This window comes from Aphelocoma coerulescens, chromosome 1, assembly GCF_041296385.1.
Source record: "Aphelocoma coerulescens isolate FSJ_1873_10779 chromosome 1, UR_Acoe_1.0, whole genome shotgun sequence".
Lineage (NCBI taxonomy): Eukaryota > Metazoa > Chordata > Aves > Passeriformes > Corvidae > Aphelocoma > Aphelocoma coerulescens.
This window is the reverse complement of record NC_091013.1, coordinates 57943906-57965256: the sequence shown is the minus strand read 5'-3', so window position 1 is coordinate 57965256 and position 21351 is coordinate 57943906.

Here is a 21351-nt window from a genome sequence, read left to right as displayed (position 1 = left end):
AGGTTTGAAAAGACGAAGGCTGCAAGGCTCAGGCAGTGTTGCGCTTCCTTTGGCATGCCTTTATGATTGTCAGTGTCCCTGGAGCTCTGGGCTCTGTGGTTTTCTGAACCCTAACCCTAGGCTCAACCCTAACCCTAGCTTCAGCATAAGAAAAAGCATTGGACTGATGGGAGTTCCAAAAAGGAACAGCGGATGGCTTCATGTTTGGGGCAGTGCCGCGCTACACTTGGCATGCCTTTTCCCTTGTCAGTGTCCCTGGAGCTCTGGGCTGGGCGGTTTTCTGAATCCTAACCCTAGGCTCAACCCTAACCCTAACCCTAACCCTAAGCCTAGGCTCAGCCTAAGAGGCAGCACTGGGCTGAGGCAAGTTCCTGGTTGGAAAAGACGAAGGCTGCAAGGCTCAGGCAGTGTTACGCTTCACTTGGCATGCCTTTTCCCTTGTCAGTGTCCCTGGAGCTCTGGGCTGTGTGGTTTTCTGAACCCTAACCCTAGGCTCAGCCCTAACCCTAACCCTAGGCTCTGCCTAAGGGGCAGCATTGGGCTGAGGCCAGTTCCAATTTGGAAAACGAGAATTCTTCATGTTTGGGGCAGTGCCGCGCTACGCTTGGAATGCCTTTCGCATCGCCAGTGGTGCTGAATCTCCGGGCTGTGTAGTTTTCATAACCATAAGCCTAGGCTCAACCCTAACCCTAACCCTAACCCTAGACTCAGCCTAAGAAACAGCACTGGGCTGAAGTGAGTACAAGTTGGGAAAAGACGAAGGCTGCAAGGCTCAGGCAGTGTTGCGCTTCCTTTGGCATGCCTTTATGATTGTCAGTGTCCCTGGAGCTCTGGGCTCTGTGGTTTTCTGAACCCTAACCCTAGGCTCAACCCTAACCCTAGCTTCAGCATAAGAAAAAGCATTGGACTGATGGGAGTTCCAAAAAGGAACAGCGGATGGCTTCATGTTTGGGGCAGTGCCGCGCTACACTTGGCATGCCTTTTCCCTTGTCAGTGTCCCTGGAGCTCTGGGCTGGGCGGTTTTCTGAACCCTAACCCTAGGCTCAACCCTAACCCTAACCCTAACCCTAGGCTCAGCCTAAGAGGCAGCATTAGGATGACGCATGTTCCAATTGAGAAAACACGAAGGCTGCATGTTTGGGGCAGTGCCGTGCTGCACTTGGCATGCCTTTAGCTTTGTCAGCGTCCCTGGAGCTCTGGGCTGTGTGGTTTTCTGAACCCTAACCCTAGGCTCAACCCTAACCCTAGCTTCAGCATAAGAAAAAGCATTGGACTGATGGGAGTTCCAAAAAGGAACAGCGGATGGCTTCATGTTTGGGGCAGTGCCGCGCTACACTTGGCATGCCTTTTCCCTTGTCAGTGTCCCTGGAGCTCTGGGCTGGGCGGTTTTCTGAATCCTAACCCTAGGCTCAACCCTAACCCTAACCCTAAGCCTAGGCTCAGCCTCAGAGGCAGCACTGGGCTGAGGCAAGTTCCTGGTTGGAAAAGACGAAGGCTGCAAGGCTCAGGCAGTGTTACGCTTCACTTGGCATGCCTTTTCCCTTGTCAGTGTCCCTGGAGCTCTGGGCTGTGTGGTTTTCTGAACCCTAACCCTAGGCTCAGCCCTAACCCTAACCCTAGGCTCTGCCTAAGGGGCAGCATTGGGCTGAGGCCAGTTCCAATTGGGAAAACGAGAATTCTTCATGTTTGGGGCAGTGCCGCGCTACGCTTGGAATGCCTTTCGCATCGCCAGTGGTGCTGAATCTCCGGGCTGTGTAGTTTTCATAACCATAAGCCTAGGCTCAACCCTAACCCTAACCCTAACCCTAGACTCAGCCTAAGAAACAGCACTGGGCTGAAGTGAGTACCAGTTGGGAAAAGACGAAGGCTGCAAGGCTCAGGCAGTGTTGTGCTTCCTTTGGCATGCCTTTATGATTGTCAGTGTCCCTGGAGCTCTGGGCTCTGTGGTTTTCTGAACCCTAACCCTAGGCTCAACCCTAACCCTAACCCTAAGCCTAGGCTCAGCCTAAGAGGCAGCACTGGGCTGAGGCAAGTTCCAGGTTTTAAAAGACCAAGGCTGCAAGGCTCAGGCAGTGTTGCGCTTCCTTTGGCATGCCTTTATGATTGTCAGTGTCCCTGGAGCTCTGGGCTCTGTGGTTTTCTGAACCCTAACCCTAGGCTCAACCCTAACCCTAGCTTCAGCATAAATAAGAGCATTGGACTGATGGGAGTTCCAAAAAGGAACAGCGGATGGCTTCATGTTTGGGGCAGTGCCGCGCTACACTTGGCATGCCTTTTCCCTTGTCAGTGTCCCTGGAGCTCTGGGCTGGGCGGTTTTCTGAATCCTAACCCTAGGCTCAACCCTAACCCTAACCCTAACCCTAAGCCTAGGCTCAGCCTAAGAGGCAGCACTGGGCTGAGGCAAGTTCCTGGTTGGAAAAGACGAAGGCTGCAAGGCTCAGGCAGTGTTACGCTTCACTTGGCATGCCTTTTCCCTTGTCAGTGTCCCTGGAGCTCTGGGCTGTGTGGTTTTCTGAACCCTAACCCTAGGCTCAGCCCTAACCCTAACCCTAGGCTCTGCCTAAGGGGCAGCATTGGGCTGAGGCCAGTTCCAATTGGGAAAACGAGAAGGCTTCATGTTTGGGGCAGTGCCGCGCTACACTTGGAATGCATTTCGCATCGCCAGTGGTGCTGAATCTCTGGGCTGTGTAGTTTTCATAACCCTAAGCCTAGGCTCAACCCTAACCCTAACCCTACACTCAGCCTAAGAAACAGCACTGGGCTGAAGTGAGTACCAGTTGGGAAAAGACGAAGGCTGCAAGGCTCAGGCAGTGTTGCGCTTCCTTTGGCATGCCTTTATGATTGTCAGTGTCCCTGGAGCTCTGGGCTCTGTGGTTTTCTGAACCCTAACCCTAGGCTCAACCCTAACCCTAGCTTCAGCATAAGAAAAAGCATTGGACTGATGGGAGTTCCAAAAAGGAACAGCGGATGGCTTCATGTTTGGGGCAGTGCCGCGCTACACTTGGCATGCCTTTTCCCTTGTCAGTGTCCCTGGAGCTCTGGGCTGGGCGGTTTTCTGAACCCTAACCCTAGGCTCAACCCTAACCCTAACCCTAAGCCTAGGCTCAGCCTAAGAGGCAGCACTGGGCTGAGGCAAGTTCCAGGTTTGAAAAGACGAAGGCTGCAAGGCTCAGGCAGTGTTGCGCTTCCTTTGGCATGCCTTTATGATTGTCAGTGTCCCTGGAGCTCTGGGCTCTGTGGTTTTCTGAACCCTAACCCTAGGCTCAACCCTAACCCTAGCTTCAGCATAAGAAAAAGCATTGGACTGATGGGAGTTCCAAAAAGGAACAGCGGATGGCTTCATGTTTGGGGCAGTGCCGCGCTACACTTGGCATGCCTTTTCCCTTGTCAGTGTCCCTGGAGCTCTGGGCTGGGCGGTTTTCTGAATCCTAACCCTAGGCTCAACCCTAACCCTAACCCTAAGCCTAGGCTCAGCCTAAGAGGCAGCACTGGGCTGAGGCAAGTTCCAGGTTTGAAAAGACCAAGGCTGCAAGGCTCAGGCAGTGTTGTGCTTCCTTTGGCATGCCTTTATGATTGTCAGTGTCCCTGGAGCTCTGGGCTCTGTGGTTTTCTGAACCCTAACCCTAGGCTCAACCCTAACCCTAGCTTCAGCATAAGAAAAAGCATTGGACTGATGGGAGTTCCAAAAAGGAACAGCGGATGGCTTCATGTTTGGGGCAGTGCCGCGCTACACTTGGCATGCCTTTTCCCTTGTCAGTGTCCCTGGAGCTCTGGGCTGGGCGGTTTTCTGAATCCTAACCCTAGGCTCAACCCTAACCCTAACCCTAACCCTAAGCCTAGGCTCAGCCTAAGAGGCAGCACTGGGCTGAGGCAAGTTCCTGGTTGGAAAAGACGAAGGCTGCAAGGCTCAGGCAGTGTTACGCTTCACTTGGCATGCCTTTTCCCTTGTCAGTGTCCCTGGAGCTCTGGGCTGTGTGGTTTTCTGAACCCTAACCCTAGGCTCAGCCCTAACCCTAACCCTAGGCTCTGCCTAAGGGGCAGCATTGGGCTGAGGCCAGTTCCAATTGGGAAAACGAGAAGGCTTCATGTTTGGGGCAGTGCCGCGCTACACTTGGAATGCATTTCGCATCGCCAGTGGTGCTGAATCTCTGGGCTGTGTAGTTTTCAGAACCCTAAGCCTAGGCTCAACCCTAACCCTAACCCTAGACTCAGCCTAAGAAACAGCACTGGGCTGAAGTGAGTACCAGTTGGGAAAAGACGAAGGCTGCAAGGCTCAGGCAGTGTTGCGCTTCCTTTGGCATGCCTTTATGATTGTCAGTGTCCCTGGAGCTCTGGGCTCTGTGGTTTTCTGAACCCTAACCCTAGGCTCAACCCTAACCCTAACCCGAAGCCTAGGCTCAGCCTAAGAGGCAGCACTGGGCTGAGGCAAGTTCCAGGTTTGAAAAGACGAAGGCTGCAAGGCTCAGGCAGTGTTGCGCTTCCTTTGGCATGCCTTTATGATTGTCAGTGTCCCTGGAGCTCTGGGCTCTGTGGTTTTCTGAACCCTAACCCTAGGCTCAACCCTAACCCTAGCTTCAGCATAAGAAAAAGCATTGGACTGATGGGAGTTCCAAAAAGGAACAGCGGATGGCTTCATGTTTGGGGCAGTGCCGCGCTACACTTGGCATGCCTTTTCCCTTGTCAGTGTCCCTGGAGCTCTGGGCTGGGCGGTTTTCTGAACCCTAACCCTAGGCTCAACCCTAACCCTAACCCTAAGCCTAGGCTCAGCCTCAGAGGCAGCATTAGGATGACGCATGTTCCAATTGAGAAAACACGAAGGCTGCATGTTTGGGGCAGTGCCGTGCTGCACTTGGCATGCCTTTAGCTTTGTCAGCGTCCCTGGAGCTCTGGGCTGTGTGGTTTTCTGAACCCTAACCCAAGGCTCAGCCCTAACCCTAGCTTCAGCATAAGAAAAAGCATTGGACTGATGGGAGTTCCAAAAAGGAACAGCGGATGGCTTCATGTTTGGGGCAGTGCCGCGCTACACTTGGCATGCCTTTTCCCTTGTCAGTGTCCCTGGAGCTCTGGGCTGGGCGGTTTTCTGAACCCTAACCCTAGGCTCAACCCTAACCCTAACCCTAAGCCTAGGCTCAGCCTAAGAGGCAGCACTGGGCTGAGGCAAGTTCCAGGTTTGAAAAGACCAAGGCTGCAAGGCTCAGGCAGTGTTGCGCTTCCTTTGGCATGCCTTTATGATTGTCAGTGTCCCTGGAGCTCTGGGCTCTGTGGTTTTCTGAACCCTAACCCTAGGCTCAACCCTAACCCTAGCTTCAGCATAAGAAAAAGCATTGGACTGATGGGAGTTCCAAAAAGGAACAGCGGATGGCTTCATGTTTGGGGCAGTGCCGCGCTACACTTGGCATGCCTTTTCCCTTGTCAGTGTCCCTGGAGCTCTGGGCTGGGCGGTTTTCTGAATCCTAACCCTAGGCTCAACCCTAACCCTAACCCTAACCCTAAGCCTAGGCTCAGCCTAAGAGGCAGCACTGGGCTGAGGCAAGTTCCTGGTTGGAAAAGACGAAGGCTGCAAGGCTCAGGCAGTGTTACGCTTCACTTGGCATGCCTTTTCCCTTGTCAGTGTCCCTGGAGCTCTGGGCTGTGTGGTTTTCTGAACCCTAACCCTAGGCTCAGCCCTAACCCTAACCCTAGGCTCTGCCTAAGGGGCAGCATTGGGCTGAGGCCAGTTCCAATTGGGAAAACGAGAAGGCTTCATGTTTGGGGCAGTGCCGCGCTACACTTGGAATGCATTTCGCATCGCCAGTGGTGCTGAATCTCTGGGCTGTGTAGTTTTCATAACCCTAAGCCTAGGCTCAACCCTAACCCTAACCCTAGACTCAGCCTAAGAAACAGCACTGGGCTGAAGAGAGTACCAGTTGGGAAAAGACGAAGGCTGCAAGGCTCAGGCAGTGTTGCGCTTCCTTTGGCATGCCTTTATGATTGTCAGTGTCCCTGGAGCTCTGGGCTCTGTGGTTTTCTGAACCCTAACCCTAGGCTCAACCCTAACCCTAGCTTCAGCATAAGAAAAAGCATTGGACTGATGGGAGTTCCAAAAAGGAACAGCGGATGGCTTCATGTTTGGGGCAGTGCCGCGCTACACTTGGCATGCCTTTTCCCTTGTCAGTGTCCCTGGAGCTCTGGGCTGGGCGGTTTTCTGAACCCTAACCCTAGGCTCAACCCTAACCCTAACCCTAAGCCTAGGCTCAGCCTAAGAGGCAGCACTGGGCTGAGGCAAGTTCCAGGTTTGAAAAGACGAAGGCTGCAAGGCTCAGGCAGTGTTGCGCTTCCTTTGGCATGCCTTTATGATTGTCAGTGTCCCTGGAGCTCTGGGCTCTGTGGTTTTCTGAACCCTAACCCTAGGCTCAACCCTAACCCTAGCTTCAGCATAAGAAAAAGCATTGGACTGATGGGAGTTCCAAAAAGGAACAGCGGATGGCTTCATGTTTGGGGCAGTGCCGCGCTACACTTGGCATGCCTTTTCCCTTGTCAGTGTCCCTGGAGCTCTGGGCTGGGCGGTTTTCTGAATCCTAACCCTAGGCTCAACCCTAACCCTAACCCTAACCCTAAGCCTAGGCTCAGCCTAAGAGGCAGCACTGGGCTGAGGCAAGTTCCTGGTTGGAAAAGACGAAGGCTGCAAGGCTCAGGCAGTGTTACGCTTCACTTGGCATGCCTTTTCCCTTGTCAGTGTCCCTGGAGCTCTGGGCTGTGTGGTTTTCTGAACCCTAACCCTAGGCTCAGCCCTAACCCTAACCCTAGGCTCTGCCTAAGGGGCAGCATTGGGCTGAGGCCAGTTCCAATTGGGAAAACGAGAAGGCTTCATGTTTGGGGCAGTGCCGCGCTACACTTGGAATGCATTTCGCATCGCCAGTGGTGCTGAATCTCTGGGCTGTGTAGTTTTCAGAACCCTAAGCCTAGGCTCAACCCTAACCCTAACCCTAGACTCAGCCTAAGAAACAGCACTGGGCTGAAGTGAGTACCAGTTGGGAAAAGACGAAGGCTGCAAGGCTCAGGCAGTGTTGCGCTTCCTTTGGCATGCCTTTATGATTGTCAGTGTCCCTGGAGCTCTGGGCTCTGTGGTTTTCTGAACCCTAACCCTAGGCTCAACCCTAACCCTAACCCTAAGCCTAGGCTCAGCCTAAGAGGCAGCACTGGGCTGAGGCAAGTTCCAGGTTTGAAAAGACGAAGGCTGCAAGGCTCAGGCAGTGTTGCGCTTCCTTTGGCATGCCTTTATGATTGTCAGTGTCCCTGGAGCTCTGGGCTCTGTGGTTTTCTGAACCCTAACCCTAGGCTCAACCCTAACCCTAGCTTCAGCATAAGAAAAAGCATTGGACTGATGGGAGTTCCAAAAAGGAACAGCGGATGGCTTCATGTTTGGGGCAGTGCCGCGCTACACTTGGCATGCCTTTTCCCTTGTCAGTGTCCCTGGAGCTCTGGGCTGGGCGGTTTTCTGAACCCTAACCGTAGGCTCAACCCTAACCCTAACCCTAAGCCTAGGCTCAGCCTCAGAGGCAGCATTAGGATGACGCATGTTCCAATTGAGAAAACACGAAGGCTGCATGTTTGGGGCAGTGCCGTGCTGCACTTGGCATGCCTTTAGCTTTGTCAGCGTCCCTGGAGCTCTGGGCTGTGTGGTTTTCTGAACCCTAACCCTAGGCTCAGCCCTAACCCTAGCTTCAGCATAAGAAAAAGCATTGGACTGATGGGAGTTCCAAAAAGGAACAGCGGATGGCTTCATGTTTGGGGCAGTGCCGCGCTACACTTGGCATGCCTTTTCCCTTGTCAGTGTCCCTGGAGCTCTGGGCTGGGCGGTTTTCTGAACCCTAACCCTAGGCTCAACCCTAACCCTAACCCTAAGCCTAGGCTCAGCCTAAGAGGCAGCACTGGGCTGAGGCAAGTTCCAGGTTTGAAAAGACCAAGGCTGCAAGGCTCAGGCAGTGTTGTGCTTCCTTTGGCATGCCTTTATGATTGTCAGTGTCCCTGGAGCTCTGGGCTCTGTGGTTTTCTGAACCCTAACCCTAGGCTCAACCCTAACCCTAGCTTCAGCATAAGAAAAAGCATTGGACTGATGGGAGTTCCAAAAAGGAACAGCGGATGGCTTCATGTTTGGGGCAGTGCCGCGCTACACTTGGCATGCCTTTTCCCTTGTCAGTGTCCCTGGAGCTCTGGGCTGGGCGGTTTTCTGAATCCTAACCCTAGGCTCAACCCTAACCCTAACCCTAACCCTAAGCCTAGGCTCAGCCTAAGAGGCAGCACTGGGCTGAGGCAAGTTCCTGGTTGGAAAAGACGAAGGCTGCAAGGCTCAGGCAGTGTTACGCTTCACTTGGCATGCCTTTTCCCTTGTCAGTGTCCCTGGAGCTCTGGGCTGTGTGGTTTTCTGAACCCTAACCCTAGGCTCAGCCCTAACCCTAACCCTAGGCTCTGCCTAAGGGGCAGCATTGGGCTGAGGCCAGTTCCAATTGGGAAAACGAGAAGGCTTCATGTTTGGGGCAGTGCCGCGCTACACTTGGAATGCATTTCGCATCGCCAGTGGTGCTGAATCTCTGGGCTGTGTAGTTTTCAGAACCCTAAGCCTAGGCTCAACCCTAACCCTAACCCTAGACTCAGCCTAAGAAACAGCACTGGGCTGAAGTGAGTACCAGTTGGGAAAAGACGAAGGCTGCAAGGCTCAGGCAGTGTTGCGCTTCCTTTGGCATGCCTTTATGATTGTCAGTGTCCCTGGAGCTCTGGGCTCTGTGGTTTTCTGAACCCTAACCCTAGGCTCAACCCTAACCCTAACCCTAAGCCTAGGCTCAGCCTAAGAGGCAGCACTGGGCTGAGGCAAGTTCCAGGTTTGAAAAGACGAAGGCTGCAAGGCTCAGGCAGTGTTGCGCTTCCTTTGGCATGCCTTTATGATTGTCAGTGTCCCTGGAGCTCTGGGCTCTGTGGTTTTCTGAACCCTAACCCTAGGCTCAACCCTAACCCTAGCTTCAGCATAAGAAAAAGCATTGGACTGATGGGAGTTCCAAAAAGGAACAGCGGATGGCTTCATGTTTGGGGCAGTGCCGCGCTACACTTGGCATGCCTTTTCCCTTGTCAGTGTCCCTGGAGCTCTGGGCTGGGCGGTTTTCTGAACCCTAACCCTAGGCTCAACCCTAACCCTAACCCTAAGCCTAGGCTCAGCCTCAGAGGCAGCATTAGGATGACGCATGTTCCAATTGAGAAAACACGAAGGCTGCATGTTTGGGGCAGTGCCGTGCTGCACTTGGCATGCCTTTAGCTTTGTCAGCGTCCCTGGAGCTCTGGGCTGTGTGGTTTTCTGAACCCTAACCCTAGGCTCAGCCCTAACCCTAGCTTCAGCATAAGAAAAAGCATTGGACTGATGGGAGTTCCAAAAAGGAACAGCGGATGGCTTCATGTTTGGGGCAGTGCCGCGCTACACTTGGCATGCCTTTTCCCTTGTCAGTGTCCCTGGAGCTCTGGGCTGGGCGGTTTTCTGAACCCTAACCCTAGGCTCAACCCTAACCCTAACCCTAAGCCTAGGCTCAGCCTAAGAGGCAGCACTGGGCTGAGGCAAGTTCCAGGTTTGAAAAGACCAAGGCTGCAAGGCTCAGGCAGTGTTGCGCTTCCTTTGGCATGCCTTTATGATTGTCAGTGTCCCTGGAGCTCTGGGCTCTGTGGTTTTCTGAACCCTAACCCTAGGCTCAACCCTAACCCTAGCTTCAGCATAAGAAAAAGCATTGGACTGATGGGAGTTCCAAAAAGGAACAGCGGATGGCTTCATGTTTGGGGCAGTGCCGCGCTACACTTGGCATGCCTTTTCCCTTGTCAGTGTCCCTGGAGCTCTGGGCTGGGCGGTTTTCTGAATCCTAACCCTAGGCTCAACCCTAACCCTAACCCTAACCCTAAGCCTAGGCTCAGCCTAAGAGGCAGCACTGGGCTGAGGCAAGTTCCTGGTTGGAAAAGACGAAGGCTGCAAGGCTCAGGCAGTGTTACGCTTCACTTGGCATGCCTTTTCCCTTGTCAGTGTCCCTGGAGCTCTGGGCTGTGTGGTTTTCTGAACCCTAACCCTAGGCTCAGCCCTAACCCTAACCCTAGGCTCTGCCTAAGGGGCAGCATTGGGCTGAGGCCAGTTCCAATTGGGAAAACGAGAAGGCTTCATGTTTGGGGCAGTGCCGCGCTACACTTGGAATGCATTTCGCATCGCCAGTGGTGCTGAATCTCTGGGCTGTGTAGTTTTCATAACCCTAAGCCTAGGCTCAACCCTAACCCTAACCCTAGACTCAGCCTAAGAAACAGCACTGGGCTGAAGAGAGTACCAGTTGGGAAAAGACGAAGGCTGCAAGGCTCAGGCAGTGTTGTGCTTCCTTTGGCATGCCTTTTCCCTTGTCAGTGTCCCTGGAGCTCTGGGCTGTGTGGTTTTCTGAACCCTAACCCTAGGCTCAGCCCTAACCCTAACCCTAGGCTCTGCCTAAGGGGCAACATTGGGCTGAGGCCAGTTCCAATTGGGAAAACGAGAATTCTTCATGTTTGGGGCAGTGCCGCGCTACGCTTGGAATGCCTTTCGCATCGCCAGTGGTGCTGAATCTCCGGGCTGTGTAGTTTTCATAACCCTAAGCCTAGGCTCAACCCTAACCCTAACCCTAACCCTAGACTCAGCCTAAGAAACAGCACTGGGCTGAAGAGAGTACCAGTTGGGAAAAGACGAAGGCTGCAAGGCTCAGGCAGTGTTGTGCTTCCTTTGGCATGCCTTTATGATTGTCAGTGTCCCTGGAGCTCTGGGCTGGGCGGTTTTCTGAACCCTAACCCTAGGCTCAACCCTAACCCTAACCCTAAGCCTAGGCTCACCCTCAGAGGCAGCACTGGGCTGAGGCAAGTTCCAGGTTTGAAAAGACGAAGGCTGCAAGGCTCAGGCAGTGTTGCGCTTCCTTTGGCATGCCTTTATGATTGTCAGTGTCCCTGGAGCTCTGGGCTCTGTGGTTTTCTGAACCCTAACCCTAGGCTCAACCCTAACCCTAGCTTCAGCATAAGAAAAAGCATTGGACTGATGGGAGTTCCAAAAAGGAACAGCGGATGGCTTCATGTTTGGGGCAGTGCCGCGCTACACTTGGCATGCCTTTTCCCTTGTCAGTGTCCCTGGAGCTCTGGGCTGGGCGGTTTTCTGAATCCTAACCCTAGGCTCAACCCTAACCCTAACCCTAACCCTAAGCCTAGGCTCAGCCTAAGAGGCAGCACTGGGCTGAGGCAAGTTCCTGGTTGGAAAAGACGAAGGCTGCAAGGCTCAGGCAGTGTTACGCTTCACTTGGCATGCCTTTTCCCTTGTCAGTGTCCCTGGAGCTCTGGGCTGTGTGGTTTTCTGAACCCTAACCCTAGGCTCAGCCCTAACCCTAACCCTAGGCTCTGCCTAAGGGGCAGCATTGGGCTGAGGCCAGTTCCAATTTGGAAAACGAGAATTCTTCATGTTTGGGGCAGTGCCGCGCTACGCTTGGAATGCCTTTCGCATCGCCAGTGGTGCTGAATCTCCGGGCTGTGTAGTTTTCATAACCATAAGCCTAGGCTCAACCCTAACCCTAACCCTAACCCTAGACTCAGCCTAAGAAACAGCACTGGGCTGAAGTGAGTACAAGTTGGGAAAAGACGAAGGCTGCAAGGCTCAGGCAGTGTTGCGCTTCCTTTGGCATGCCTTTATGATTGTCAGTGTCCCTGGAGCTCTGGGCTCTGTGGTTTTCTGAACCCTAACCCTAGGCTCAACCCTAACCCTAGCTTCAGCATAAGAAAAAGCATTGGACTGATGGGAGTTCCAAAAAGGAACAGCGGATGGCTTCATGTTTGGGGCAGTGCCGCGCTACACTTGGCATGCCTTTTCCCTTGTCAGTGTCCCTGGAGCTCTGGGCTGGGCGGTTTTCTGAACCCTAACCCTAGGCTCAACCCTAACCCTAACCCTAACCCTAGGCTCAGCCTAAGAGGCAGCATTAGGATGACGCATGTTCCAATTGAGAAAACACGAAGGCTGCATGTTTGGGGCAGTGCCGTGCTGCACTTGGCATGCCTTTAGCTTTGTCAGCGTCCCTGGAGCTCTGGGCTGTGTGGTTTTCTGAACCCTAACCCTAGGCTCAACCCTAACCCTAGCTTCAGCATAAGAAAAAGCATTGGACTGATGGGAGTTCCAAAAAGGAACAGCGGATGGCTTCATGTTTGGGGCAGTGCCGCGCTACACTTGGCATGCCTTTTCCCTTGTCAGTGTCCCTGGAGCTCTGGGCTGGGCGGTTTTCTGAATCCTAACCCTAGGCTCAACCCTAACCCTAACCCTAACCCTAAGCCTAGGCTCAGCCTCAGAGGCAGCACTGGGCTGAGGCAAGTTCCTGGTTGGAAAAGACGAAGGCTGCAAGGCTCAGGCAGTGTTACGCTTCACTTGGCATGCCTTTTCCCTTGTCAGTGTCCCTGGAGCTCTGGGCTGTGTGGTTTTCTGAACCCTAACCCTAGGCTCAGCCCTAACCCTAACCCTAGGCTCTGCCTAAGGGGCAGCATTGGGCTGAGGCCAGTTCCAATTTGGAAAACGAGAATTCTTCATGTTTGGGGCAGTGCCGCGCTACGCTTGGAATGCCTTTCGCATCGCCAGTGGTGCTGAATCTCCGGGCTGTGTAGTTTTCATAACCATAAGCCTAGGCTCAACCCTAACCCTAACCCTAACCCTAGACTCAGCCTAAGAAACAGCACTGGGCTGAAGTGAGTACCAGTTGGGAAAAGACGAAGGCTGCAAGGCTCAGGCAGTGTTGTGCTTCCTTTGGCATGCCTTTATGATTGTCAGTGTCCCTGGAGCTCTGGGCTCTGTGGTTTTCTGAACCCTAACCCTAGGCTCAGCCCTAACCCTAACCCTAGGCTCTGCCTAAGGGGCAACATTGGGCTGAGGCCAGTTCCAATTGGGAAAACGAGAATTCTTCATGTTTGGGGCAGTGCCGCGCTACGCTTGGAATGCCTTTCGCATCGCCAGTGGTGCTGAATCTCCGGGCTGTGTAGTTTTCATAAACCTAAGCCTAGGCTCAACCCTAACCCTAACCCTAACCCTAGACTCAGCCTAAGAAACAGCACTGGGCTGAAGAGAGTACCAGTTGGGAAAAGACGAAGGCTGCAAGGTTCAGGCAGTGTTGTGCTTCCTTTGGCATGCCTTTATGATTGTCAGTGTCCCTGGAGCTCTGGGCTCTGTGGTTTTCTGAACCCTAACCCTAGGCTCAACCCTAACCCTAACCCTAAGCCTAGGCTCAGCCTAAGAGGCAGCACTGGGCTGAGGCAAGTTCCAGGTTTTAAAAGACCAAGGCTGCAAGGCTCAGGCAGTGTTGCGCTTCCTTTGGCATGCCTTTATGATTGTCAGTGTCCCTGGAGCTCTGGGCTCTGTGGTTTTCTGAACCCTAACCCTAGGCTCAACCCTAACCCTAGCTTCAGCATAAATAAGAGCATTGGACTGATGGGAGTTCCAAAAAGGAACAGCGGATGGCTTCATGTTTGGGGCAGTGCCGCGCTACACTTGGCATGCCTTTTCCCTTGTCAGTGTCCCTGGAGCTCTGGGCTGGGCGGTTTTCTGAATCCTAACCCTAGGCTCAACCCTAACCCTAACCCTAACCCTAAGCCTAGGCTCAGCCTAAGAGGCAGCACTGGGCTGAGGCAAGTTCCTGGTTGGAAAAGACGAAGGCTGCAAGGCTCAGGCAGTGTTACGCTTCACTTGGCATGCCTTTTCCCTTGTCAGTGTCCCTGGAGCTCTGGGCTGTGTGGTTTTCTGAACCCTAACCCTAGGCTCAGCCCTAACCCTAACCCTAGGCTCTGCCTAAGGGGCAGCATTGGGCTGAGGCCAGTTCCAATTGGGAAAACGAGAAGGCTTCATGTTTGGGGCAGTGCCGCGCTACACTTGGAATGCATTTCGCATCGCCAGTGGTGCTGAATCTCTGGGCTGTGTAGTTTTCATAACCCTAAGCCTAGGCTCAACCCTAACCCTAACCCTACACTCAGCCTAAGAAACAGCACTGGGCTGAAGTGAGTACCAGTTGGGAAAAGACGAAGGCTGCAAGGCTCAGGCAGTGTTGCGCTTCCTTTGGCATGCCTTTATGATTGTCAGTGTCCCTGGAGCTCTGGGCTCTGTGGTTTTCTGAACCCTAACCCTAGGCTCAACCCTAACCCTAGCTTCAGCATAAGAAAAAGCATTGGACTGATGGGAGTTCCAAAAAGGAACAGCGGATGGCTTCATGTTTGGGGCAGTGCCGCGCTACACTTGGCATGCCTTTTCCCTTGTCAGTGTCCCTGGAGCTCTGGGCTGGGCGGTTTTCTGAACCCTAACCCTAGGCTCAACCCTAACCCTAACCCTAAGCCTAGGCTCAGCCTAAGAGGCAGCACTGGGCTGAGGCAAGTTCCAGGTTTGAAAAGACGAAGGCTGCAAGGCTCAGGCAGTGTTGCGCTTCCTTTGGCATGCCTTTATGATTGTCAGTGTCCCTGGAGCTCTGGGCTCTGTGGTTTTCTGAACCCTAACCCTAGGCTCAACCCTAACCCTAGCTTCAGCATAAGAAAAAGCATTGGACTGATGGGAGTTCCAAAAAGGAACAGCGGATGGCTTCATGTTTGGGGCAGTGCCGCGCTACACTTGGCATGCCTTTTCCCTTGTCAGTGTCCCTGGAGCTCTGGGCTGGGCGGTTTTCTGAATCCTAACCCTAGGCTCAACCCTAACCCTAACCCTAAGCCTAGGCTCAGCCTAAGAGGCAGCACTGGGCTGAGGCAAGTTCCAGGTTTGAAAAGACCAAGGCTGCAAGGCTCAGGCAGTGTTGTGCTTCCTTTGGCATGCCTTTATGATTGTCAGTGTCCCTGGAGCTCTGGGCTCTGTGGTTTTCTGAACCCTAACCCTAGGCTCAACCCTAACCCTAGCTTCAGCATAAGAAAAAGCATTGGACTGATGGGAGTTCCAAAAAGGAACAGCGGATGGCTTCATGTTTGGGGCAGTGCCGCGCTACACTTGGCATGCCTTTTCCCTTGTCAGTGTCCCTGGAGCTCTGGGCTGGGCGGTTTTCTGAATCCTAACCCTAGGCTCAACCCTAACCCTAACCCTAACCCTAAGCCTAGGCTCAGCCTAAGAGGCAGCACTGGGCTGAGGCAAGTTCCTGGTTGGAAAAGACGAAGGCTGCAAGGCTCAGGCAGTGTTACGCTTCACTTGGCATGCCTTTTCCCTTGTCAGTGTCCCTGGAGCTCTGGGCTGTGTGGTTTTCTGAACCCTAACCCTAGGCTCAGCCCTAACCCTAACCCTAGGCTCTGCCTAAGGGGCAGCATTGGGCTGAGGCCAGTTCCAATTGGGAAAACGAGAAGGCTTCATGTTTGGGGCAGTGCCGCGCTACACTTGGAATGCATTTCGCATCGCCAGTGGTGCTGAATCTCTGGGCTGTGTAGTTTTCAGAACCCTAAGCCTAGGCTCAACCCTAACCCTAACCCTAGACTCAGCCTAAGAAACAGCACTGGGCTGAAGTGAGTACCAGTTGGGAAAAGACGAAGGCTGCAAGGCTCAGGCAGTGTTGCGCTTCCTTTGGCATGCCTTTATGATTGTCAGTGTCCCTGGAGCTCTGGGCTCTGTGGTTTTCTGAACCCTAACCCTAGGCTCAACCCTAACCCTAACCCGAAGCCTAGGCTCAGCCTAAGAGGCAGCACTGGGCTGAGGCAAGTTCCAGGTTTGAAAAGACGAAGGCTGCAAGGCTCAGGCAGTGTTGCGCTTCCTTTGGCATGCCTTTATGATTGTCAGTGTCCCTGGAGCTCTGGGCTCTGTGGTTTTCTGAACCCTAACCCTAGGCTCAACCCTAACCCTAGCTTCAGCATAAGAAAAAGCATTGGACTGATGGGAGTTCCAAAAAGGAACAGCGGATGGCTTCATGTTTGGGGCAGTGCCGCGCTACACTTGGCATGCCTTTTCCCTTGTCAGTGTCCCTGGAGCTCTGGGCTGGGCGGTTTTCTGAACCCTAACCCTAGGCTCAACCCTAACCCTAACCCTAAGCCTAGGCTCAGCCTCAGAGGCAGCATTAGGATGACGCATGTTCCAATTGAGAAAACACGAAGGCTGCATGTTTGGGGCAGTGCCGTGCTGCACTTGGCATGCCTTTAGCTTTGTCAGCGTCCCTGGAGCTCTGGGCTGTGTGGTTTTCTGAACCCTAACCCAAGGCTCAGCCCTAACCCTAGCTTCAGCATAAGAAAAAGCATTGGACTGATGGGAGTTCCAAAAAGGAACAGCGGATGGCTTCATGTTTGGGGCAGTGCCGCGCTACACTTGGCATGCCTTTTCCCTTGTCAGTGTCCCTGGAGCTCTGGGCTGGGCGGTTTTCTGAACCCTAACCCTAGGCTCAACCCTAACCCTAACCCTAAGCCTAGGCTCAGCCTAAGAGGCAGCACTGGGCTGAGGCAAGTTCCAGGTTTGAAAAGACCAAGGCTGCAAGGCTCAGGCAGTGTTGCGCTTCCTTTGGCATGCCTTTATGATTGTCAGTGTCCCTGGAGCTCTGGGCTCTGTGGTTTTCTGAACCCTAACCCTAGGCTCAACCCTAACCCTAGCTTCAGCATAAGAAAAAGCATTGGACTGATGGGAGTTCCAAAAAGGAACAGCGGATGGCTTCATGTTTGGGGCAGTGCCGCGCTACACTTGGCATGCCTTTTCCCTTGTCAGTGTCCCTGGAGCTCTGGGCTGGGCGGTTTTCTGAATCCTAACCCTAGGCTCAACCCTAACCCTAACCCTAACCCTAAGCCTAGGCTCAGCCTAAGAGGCAGCACTGGGCTGAGGCAAGTTCCTGGTTGGAAAAGACGAAGGCTGCAAGGCTCAGGCAGTGTTACGCTTCACTTGGCATGCCTTTTCCCTTGTCAGTGTCCCTGGAGCTCTGGGCTGTGTGGTTTTCTGAACCCTAACCCTAGGCTCAGCCCTAACCCTAACCCTAGGCTCTGCCTAAGGGGCAGCATTGGGCTGAGGCCAGTTCCAATTGGGAAAACGAGAAGGCTTCATGTTTGGGGCAGTGCCGCGCTACACTTGGAATGCATTTCGCATCGCCAGTGGTGCTGAATCTCTGGGCTGTGTAGTTTTCATAACCCTAAGCCTAGGCTCAACCCTAACCCTAACCCTAGACTCAGCCTAAGAAACAGCACTGGGCTGAAGAGAGTACCAGTTGGGAAAAGACGAAGGCTGCAAGGCTCAGGCAGTGTTGCGCTTCCTTTGGCATGCCTTTATGATTGTCAGTGTCCCTGGAGCTCTGGGCTCTGTGGTTTTCTGAACCCTAACCCTAGGCTCAACCCTAACCCTAGCTTCAGCATAAGAAAAAGCATTGGACTGATGGGAGTTCCAAAAAGGAACAGCGGATGGCTTCATGTTTGGGGCAGTGCCGCGCTACACTTGGCATGCCTTTTCCCTTGTCAGTGTCCCTGGAGCTCTGGGCTGGGCGGTTTTCTGAATCCTAACCCTAGGCTCAACCCTAACCCTAACCCTAAGCCTAGGCTCAGCCTAATAGGCAGCACTGGGCTGAGGCAAGTTCCTGGTTGGAAAAGACGAAGGCTGCAAGGCTCAGGCAGTGTTACGCTTCACTTGGCATGCCTTTTCCCTTGTCAGTGTCCCTGGAGCTCTGGGCTGTGTGGTTTTCTGAACCCTAACCCTAGGCTCAGCCCTAACCCTAACCCTAGGCTCTGCCTAAGGGGCAGCATTGGGCTGAGGCCAGTTCCAATTGGGAAAACTAGAATTCTTCATGTTTGGGGCAGTGCCGCGCTACGCTTGGAATGCCTTTCGCATCGCCAGTGGTGCTGAATCTCCGGGCTGTGTAGTTTTCATAACCCTAAGCCTAGGCTCAACCCTAACCCTAACCCTAACCCTAGACTCAGCCTAAGAAACAGCACTGGGCTGAAGTGAGTACCAGTTGGGAAAAGACGAAGGCTGCAAGGCTCAGGCAGTGTTGCGCTTCCTTTGGCATGCCTTTATGATTGTCAGTGTCCCTGGAGCTCTGGGCTCTGTGGTTTTCTGAACCCTAACCCTAGGCTCAACCCTAACCCTAACCCTAAGCCTAGGCTCAGCCTAAGAGGCAGCACTGGGCTGAGGCAAGTTCCAGGTTTGAAAAGACGAAGGCTGCAAGGCTCAGGCAGTGTTGCGCTTCCTTTGGCATGCCTTTATGATTGTCAGTGTCCCTGGAGCTCTGGGCTCTGTGGTTTTCTGAACCCTAACCCTAGGCTCAACCCTAACCCTAGCTTCAGCATAAGAAAAAGCATTGGACTGATGGGAGTTCCAAAAAGGAACAGCGGATGGCTTCATGTTTGGGGCAGTGCCGCGCTACACTTGGCATGCCTTTTCCCTTGTCAGTGTCCCTGGAGCTCTGGGCTGGGCGGTTTTCTGAATCCTAACCCTAGGCTCAACCCTAACCCTAACCCTAACCCTAAGCCTAGGCTCAGCCTAAGAGGCAGCACTGGGCTGAGGCAAGTTCCTGGTTGGAAAAGACGAAGGCTGCAAGGCTCAGGCAGTGTTACGCTTCACTTGGCATGCCTTTTCCCTTGTCAGTGTCCCTGGAGCTCTGGGCTGTGTGGTTTTCTGAACCCTAACCCTAGGCTCAGCCCTAACCCTAACCCTAGGCTCTGCCTAAGGGGCAGCATTGGGCTGAGGCCAGTTCCAATTGGGAAAACGAGAAGGCTTCATGTTTGGGGCAGTGCCGCGCTACACTTGGAATGCATTTCGCATCGCCAGTGGTGCTGAATCTCTGGGCTGTGTAGTTTTCATAACCCTAAGCCTAGGCTCAACCCTAACCCTAACCCTAACCCTAACCCTAGACTCAGCCTAAGAAACAGCACTGGGCTGAAGTGAGTACCAGTTGGGAAAAGACGAAGGCTGCAAGGCTCAGGCAGTGTTGCGCTTCCTTTGGCATGCCTTTATGATTGTCAGTGTCCCTGGAGCTCTGGGCTGTGTGGTTTTCTGAACCCTAACCCTAGGCTCAACCCTAACCCTAGCTTCAGCATAAGAAAAAGCATTGGACTGATGGGAGTTCCAAAAAGGAACAGCGGATGGCTTCATGTTTGGGGCAGTGCCGCGCTACACTTGGCATGCCTTTTCCCTTGTCAGTGTCCCTGGAGCTCTGGGCTGGGCGGTTTTCTGAACCCTAACCCTAGGCTCAACCCTAACCCTAACCCTAAGCCTAGGCTCAGCCTAAGAGGCAGCATTAGGATGACGCATGTTCCAATTGAGAAAACACGATGGCTGCATGTTTGGGTTAGTGCCGTGCTGCACTTGGCATGCCTTTAGCTTTGTCAGCGTCCCTGGAGCTCTGGGCTGTGTGGTTTTCTGAACCCTAACCCTAGGCTCAGCCCTAACCCTAGCTTCAGCATAAGAAAAAGCATTGGACTGATGGGAGTTCCAAAAAGGAACAGCGGATGGCTTCATGTTTGGGGCAGTGCCGCGCTACACTTGGCATGCCTTTTCCCTTGTCAGTGTCCCTGGAGCTCTGGGCTGGGCGGTTTTCTGAATCCTAACCCTAGGCTCAACCCTAACCCTAACCCTAACCCTAAGCCTAGGCTCAGCCTAATAGGCAGCACTGGGCTGAGGCAAGTTCCTGGTTGGAAAAGACGAAGGCTGCAAGGCTCAGGCAGTGTTACGCTTCACTTGGCATGCCTTTTCCCTTGTCAGTGTCCCTGGAGCTCTGGGCTGTGTGGTTTTCTGAACCCTAACCCTAGGCTCAGCCCTAACCCTAACCCTAGGCTCTGCCTAAGGGGCAGCATTGGGCTGAGGCCAGTTCCAATTGGGAAAACTAGAATTCTTCATGTTTGGGGCAGTGCCGCGCTACGCTTGGAATGCCTTTCGCATCGCCAGTGGTGCTGAATCTCCGGGCTGTGTAGTTTTCATAACCCTAAGCCTAGGCTCAACCCTAACCCTAACCCTAACCCTAGACTCAGCCTAAGAAACAGCACTGGGCTGAAGTGAGTACCAGTTGGGAAAAGACGAAGGCTGCAAGGCTCAGGCAGTGTTGTGCTTCCTTTGGCATGCCTTTATGATTGTCAGTGTCCCTGGAGCTCTGGGCTCTGTGGTTTTCTGAACCCTAACCCTAGGCTCAACCCTAACCCTAGCTTCAGCATAAGAAAAAGCATTGGACTGATGGGAGTTCCAAAAAGGAACAGCGGATGGCTTCATGTTTGGGGCAGTGCCGCGCTACACTTGGCATGCCTTTTCCCTTGTCAGTGTCCCTGGAGCTCTGGGCTGGGCGGTTTTCTGAACCCTAACCCTAGGCTCAACCCTAACCCTAACCCTAAGCCTAGGCTCAGCCTAAGAGGCAGCACTGGGCTGAGGCAAGTTCCAGGTTTGAAAAGACCAAGGCTGCAAGGCTCAGGCAGTGTTGCGCTTCCTTTGGCATGCCTTTATGATTGTCAGTGTCCCTGGAGCTCTGGGCTCTGTGGTTTTCTGAACCCTAACCCTAGGCTCAACCCTAACCCTAGCTTCAGCATAAATAAGAGCATTGGACTGATGGGAGTTCCAAAAAGGAACAGCGGATGGCTTCATGTTTGGGGCAGTGCCGCGCTACACTTGGCATGCCTTTTCCCTTGTCAGTGTCCCTGGAGCTCTGGGCTGGGCGGTTTTCTGAATCCTAACCCTAGGCTCAACCCTAACCCTAACCCTAACCCTAAGCCTAGGCTCAGCCTAAGAGGCAGCACTGGGCTGAGGCAAGTTCCTGGTTGGAAAAGACGAAGGCTGCAAGGCTCAGGCAGTGTTACGCTTCACTTGGCATGCCTTTTCCCTTGTCAGTGTCCCTGGAGCTCTGGGCTGTGTGGTTTTCTGAACCCTAACCCTAGGCTCAGCCCTAACCCTAACCCTAGGCTCTGCCTAAGGGGCAGCATTGGGCTGAGGCCAGTTCCAATTGGGAAAACTAGAATTCTTCATGTTTGGGGCAGTGCCGCGCTACGCTTGGAATGCCTTTCGCATCGCCAGTGGTGCTGAATCTCCGGGCTGTGTAGTTTTCATAACCCTAAGCCTAGGCTCAACCCTAACCCTAACCCTAACCCTAGACTCAGCCTAAGAAACAGCACTGGGCTGAAGTGAGTACCAGTTGGGAAAAGACGAAGGCTGCAAGGCTCAGGCAGTGTTGCGCTTCCTTTGGCATGCCTTTATGATTGTCAGTGTCCCTGGAGCTCTGGGCTCTGTGGTTTTCTGAACCCTAACCCTAGGCTCAACCCTAACCCTAACCCTAAGCCTAGGCTCAGCCTAAGAGGCAGCACTGGGCTGAGGCAAGTTCCAGGTTTGAAAAGACGAAGGCTGCAAGGCTCAGGCAGTGTTGCGCTTCCTTTGGCATGCCTTTATGATTGTCAGTGTCCCTGGAGCTCTGGGCTCTG